At 44.6% G+C, this 6,000-nt stretch overlaps 1 pseudogene; it reads left to right on the top strand.

Moving 5' to 3' along the window:
- Positions 1-6,000, top strand: part of LOC111951661 (testican-2-like) — a 79,821-nt pseudogene that overhangs the window by 69,005 nt on the left and 4,816 nt on the right.

The following is a 6,000-nucleotide window of genomic DNA, read 5'->3' as shown; positions in this document are numbered from 1 at the left end:
GAGCCAGGCCCACCCATGGCTGTGACCCTGCCCAGTCATATGAATCCACAGATTAGGCCTAATTTATTTATTTAATTGACTGATTTCCTTATATGAACTGTAACTGTTGAAATTGTTGTATGTTGCATTCATATTTTTGTTCAGTATACATTACTGCTGCCACCAAGCCATTGGAAGCAGAACCTCTTTGTCCTCTGGTCTTAAGTAAAGCAGCCTGCTCAAATACTGTGTGTGTGTGGTGCGTGTGTGCGCGTGGTGCGTGTGGTGTGTGTTTGTGCGCGCACGCTCTGTAGACTGAAGCAGCCTGCCCTGAGATCTCCTGAAGGAGGATGTCAGCCCTGTCCATCTCCTCCTCTGGTCCTGTGTGTGGCTCTGACGGACACAACTACGCCTCCCAGGTACAGCAGCCACACACAAAGTGACAAGTCACAATTTTCTTATATCTCAAATGAGCCTTTATATGAATGAACTTAGTCATTTAATTCCCTTTTCCTCTTCAACACATCATTCTCAACAAGGTCAGAGAAGATAAAGCATAAATCAATAGAAACACATGGAGAGATGCGTCACACAACAACTCTCTGGTCCTCAGAGGCTATTTATCACAGCCCTTTGTCTTTGTGTTGTCTATATCTATGGAGACTGTCCACACTGTTACCCTCTAACTATATCTGTATATTTCTGGAGGCGGTCCACACTGTTAACCTCTAACTATATCTGTATGTCTATGGAGCTGTCAACTGTTAACCTCTAACTATATCTGGATGGCTATGAGGCGTCCACACTGTAACCTCTAACTATATCTGTATGTCTATGGAGGCTGTCCACACTGTTAACCTCTAACTATATCTGGATGTCTATGGAGGCTGTCACACTGTTAACCTCTAACTATATCTGTATGTCTATGGAGGCTGTCACACTGTAACCTCTAACTATTTGAGTCTATGGAGGCTGTCCACACTGTTAACCTCTAACTATATCTGGATGTCTATGAGGCTGTCCACACTGTTAACCTCAACTATATCTGTATGTCTATGGAGCTGTCCACACTGTTAACCTCTAACTATATCTGTATGTCTATGGAGGCTGTCCACACTGTAACTCTAACTATATCTGTATGCTATGGAGGCTGTCCACACTGTAACCTCTAACTATATCTGTATGTCTATGGAGGCTTCCACACTGTAACCTCTAACTATATCTGTATGTCTATGGAGGCTGTCCACACTGTTAACCTCTAATTATATATGTATGTCTATGGAGGCTGTCCAAACTGTTAACTCTTACTTATCTGTATATCTCTGGAGGCCGTCCACACTGTTAACTTCTACTGTATCTGAAGCATTATGTACAAGCTCTAGATCCAAGAAACACAACAACATTACAGCTGTGTTGTAATTCACTGATAAACACAAAACACAGAGATACATAGCCTGATAAGAGGTGTGTGTGCACGTGCGTGTGTGTGTGTGTTGCAGTGTAAACTGGAGCAGCAGGCGTGCCTCACAGGGAAGGAGTTGACTATGAAGTGTTCAGGTCTTTGTCCTGTCCAACTGCGGCCCCAACCAAAGAGACAGAGGTCAAGCATGGTGAGTACACAAACACATGCCACACACACACACACAAACTGCAATGCTATACAATAACTTCTCTCTCTCTCCCTATTTCTCTCTCTCTCTCCCTCTCCCTCTGTCTCTGTCTCTGTCTAGTCTCTTTCTCTGTCTCTCTTCCCCCCCCCCCATAGAGAGTTGTACAGGGCAGGACCTGTCTGATCTGGGGACAGGCTGAGGGATTGGTTCCAGCTGCTGCAGGCAACGCCAAGCTGAAACAACAACAGCAAGACTGGAGCCAGCAACACAGCAGGGGCTACCTCTGGATCAGGTAAGAGGTAGATGGTACAGGTTCAGAGTCTGTGATCTACCAGCAATACTCCAGCTGAGACAGGTATACTCCTCTCCCCACTGCAGGTCGTGGTTCAAACTACGCTCCAACCCTTTAAAAGGTTATCCCACTTCTCTGTCATTTCATAACTGTCTCAATAAGTTAAGAGACAGTACAGTAGAGTTAGTATAAGGCCAGCACTGCATCGGTAAGAGTTAAATAGGACCAGCACTGCATCAGGTAAGATTAATAGGGCCAGCACTGCATCAGGTAAGAGTTAAATAGGGCCAGCACTGCATCAGGTAAGAGTTCATAGGTCAGCACTGCATCAGTAAGAGTTCGTTAAGGTCAGCACTGACTTGCCTAGTTAAATAAAGGTTAAATAAAAATAACATAAACAATAAAAATTAAGTAAGAGTTAAATAGGACCAGCACTGCATCAGTAGAGATTAAATAGGACCAGCACTGCATCAAGTAGAGTTTAAATAGGACCAGCACTGCATCAGGTAAGAGTTAAATAGGGCCAGCACTGCATCAAGTAAGTAGTTAAATAGGACCAGCACTGCATCCAGTAAGAGTTAATAGGACCAGCACTGCATCAAGTAAGAGTTAAATAGGGCCAGCACTGCATAAGGGAAAAGTTAACTAGGCAGCATCATATCAAGATGCAACATTGTGGATTCTCATTTATTTTCCTAGTGATATTTGGAGTCACTATATCCTGACCTCTACCACTGTATGAATATTTGATCTGTCTGTGTGGGTTATAACTCATTCCTCCTCTCCCCTTTCACTGTGGGTGTGCGTGTGTATCTCAACATGTGTGTGCTTGCGTGTGTGTGTGTCTGAACATGTGTATGTTGCCAGCTTGTGCGTGTGTCTCTATGTGTGTATCATATCTCCCTCTTTGTCTGTAGTCCTGGACAGGAGCGTAGTGTCAGCTGTAAGGACTCTGTAGGCTGGATGTTCTCTAAGCTGGACACCAACAGTGATCTGTATTCTGGACCAGGCCAGCTGGCAAGCCATTAACCTGGACAAGTATGAGGTCTGCATCCGACCCTTCTTCAAACTCTGTACTCCTACAGGGACGGGAAGGTTTCTACAGCTGAGTGGTGCCTCTGCTCTCGGAGACAGAGTGAGTATACTGTGGGGAAGGTGTGCTTGTGTGTCCGTTGACTGTGTTTCTCTCCTATTCTCCCCTCTCTCTCTTCTCCCCTCTCTCTCTTCTCCCTCTCTCTCTTCTCCCCTCTCTTCTTCTCCCCCTCTCTCTCTCCCTCTCTCTCTTCTCCCCTTCTTTCTCTCTCTTCCCCTCTCTCTCGTTCCCCCTCTCTCTCTTCTCTCCTCTCTCTGCTCTCCTCTCTCTCTTCTCCCCTCCTCTTCTCTACGCTCTTCTCTCTCTTCTCCCCTCTCCTCTCCCTCTCCCCTTCTCCCCTCTCTCTCCTCTCTTCTCCCCTCTCTCCCCTCTCTCCTCCCCTCTTCTCCTTCTCTTCTCCCTCTCTCTCCTCTCATCTCTATCCCCTCTCTCCCCTCTCGCAGTCCATCACTGTAAGTCTTCCCCCCTAGTGTTTTTAGTTGCCCAGTGGTGGGGAAATGGCCACAGTGTGCAGTAACAACATCACTGTAGCCTTGTTGCCAGGATGGTCTCCCACACTCTCACAGATTGTGTCTGTCAGCCAAGCAGCCGGCCAGAAACTAGACAAGACCTGTGTTTACCACTGGGACCCATGGCTGGAGCCCTGCATGCGTTCCAGAATGGCACCATATATGCCCCTATATTAGTGCACTTACTTTTTGGCCGAGAGCCCATGAAAGTAGTGTACTATATAGGGGATAGGAGCCATTTTGGGTACAGTCTCAGTCTCTAGTCCAAATCCACTCCATAGCCTACAGAGGAAGAACTGACCTGAGAAAACACAGTAGTTTGAAGTGGCATATAAATCATGTATCAGTTTCAATGGGAGATTTGTGTGAATGTTCGACAGATTTTCTACGCCCTATCTGAATTTTCTACAAATTTGGCCAGTGTGTGTGTGTGTGTGTGTGTGTGTGTGTGTGTGTGTGTATGTGTGTGTGTGTGGTGTGTGTGTGTGTGTGTGTGTGTGTGTGTGTGTGTGTGTGTGTGTGTGTGTGTGTGTGTTGAAGTGATGTACTGAAGTGTTGGTGTGTTTCCTCCTCAGAGCCCCCCTGCCTGGCTGAGCTAGAGAGGATCCAAGTACAGGAGGGAGGCAAGAACAAACTGGGTATTAATTATGTGCTACATGTTCCTGCATGGTTGACATTTCCCAGACGTGCATGTGGGCTTTGAGTGAGCATACCCCTTACGGAATTTCACGTGATCACGTGATGGCAGGTAACCTTGCGGTTAAGAGCGTTGGGCCAATAACTGAAAGGTCGTTGGTTTGAATCCCCGAGCTGACTAGGTGAAAAATCTGATGTGCCATTGAGCAAGGCACTTAACCCTAATTGCTCTGAATAAGTGCGTCTGCTAAAATGTTCATTTAATGTGATAACGTGAAATCATGTGGTTTGAATTTGCCCCAATGCAACATTATTTACATTAACCCTTTACACTCATGGAAATTGTCCTATATGGARAGGGATACATTTAAATGCTTCTTACAGAAGAAATATGAAAAGCACATGCATAACCATGGTAGTGATTAAAAGATAACAGTTTGGAGATAATGGGGAAATGTTTAGACCGAAGCTGAGTACACAACAGTTCACCTGACACTGGATCCAATCATTACACTGTTGATTTTCGCCGCAMTTGTCAATAACAAAATCGGAAAATACTCTGGGATACATTCAGTAACATGATAAGACAAAAACATGGAACAGGAGCATGATAAGACAAAAAAATGACAAGGGTCTGAGTGAGAGGGCTAACTGGTGTCTCCAAGTGGCTACACACCTCTCCAAAGTGTGTACAGTTCCTAAGTCATTTCAATGCACTTTTATGACCTCAGTCTTCAACTATAAGGTGCTTTTTTGAGCTCTCTTAGCTGTGCCGTTGAGGAARTAGAGCAAGCACACTTGTAGTTGTTGTATTTGGAACACAGCCCTGCATCCCCACCATCACACAATTACTGTTGTTGTTTACGCAATCCAAAAAACAGTCCAATATAAATCACAATCTGTGTCAGGTGGGCATGATTTGAAAGCTTGTTCTATTGCTTTCACAAGGAAATTCAGAGAAACAGATAATAATTTTGGTGRKCATAGAATGGAGTCATGAGAGCATTCAGATGTGTGGTCTGTGGAAAATGTTCTTCACAACAGACAAACAGGCTCATTCTGTTGAGAACAACCCAGAGTATGAAGCCATGTCATCTAGTAACTGTACATCAAACATAGTGATCATAAACGTTGACACTGTATATCACATGACTTTTATGATATGGAATGTGAAGTACACATTTGGAGTCACGGGTGTTTGGCTTGTTTGTATGACATCATAGCTGTATTTATTATAATCCTCAACATCTCATCTTTCAAAATACATCGAGTCATCTTAATTTGCAGCATTTCCCTCACTCAGACTTAATTTCTCTGGCAAAAGTTTTCCAATTACCGGAAGGGATGGAGGACACTTCTTGTTGCACGGTGCTCAAGTTCAGAACATCTGTCAGTCAAAACCCATACAGAGCTGTGAAGCGGAGACCCTGAGCTCTAACGTCATGTATAGCATGTTACTGTACAGCCACTACGTTCCAATTTAGGAGATTAATCTGCCATTTTCAACCAGTATACAGGTACGAGTGTAAAGTGTTAACACATATTTTTCACCTTARTCTGCATTTACTTAGATATAGAAGTCCTATGACATTCTATCCCAATTTCATCCCTTTTCTGTTCCTCAGTAGGATGCCGATTAAAATAGTGGTGCATATCTTATATTATAATAGCCTACAGATAGATGCTGATATATTCTAAGGTGTCAGGGCTTAAGTCTCCGTAACCTTGTAAAGGTGAACTAGTCCAGATTCATAGCACGTGTGTCCTTGTTCTCTAGTTATTAGCCAGACCCTTGGTGCAGCAGCAGCCCCTTGGTGCAGCAGCAGCCCCTTGGTGCAGCAGCAGCCCCTTGGTGCAGCAGCAGCCCCTTGGTGCAGCAGC

Source organism: Salvelinus sp. IW2-2015, linkage group LG25 (assembly GCF_002910315.2).
Source record: "Salvelinus sp. IW2-2015 linkage group LG25, ASM291031v2, whole genome shotgun sequence".
NCBI classification, from domain to species: Eukaryota; Metazoa; Chordata; class Actinopteri; order Salmoniformes; family Salmonidae; genus Salvelinus; species Salvelinus sp. IW2-2015.
This window is presented reverse-complemented; position numbering and strand designations above follow the sequence as displayed.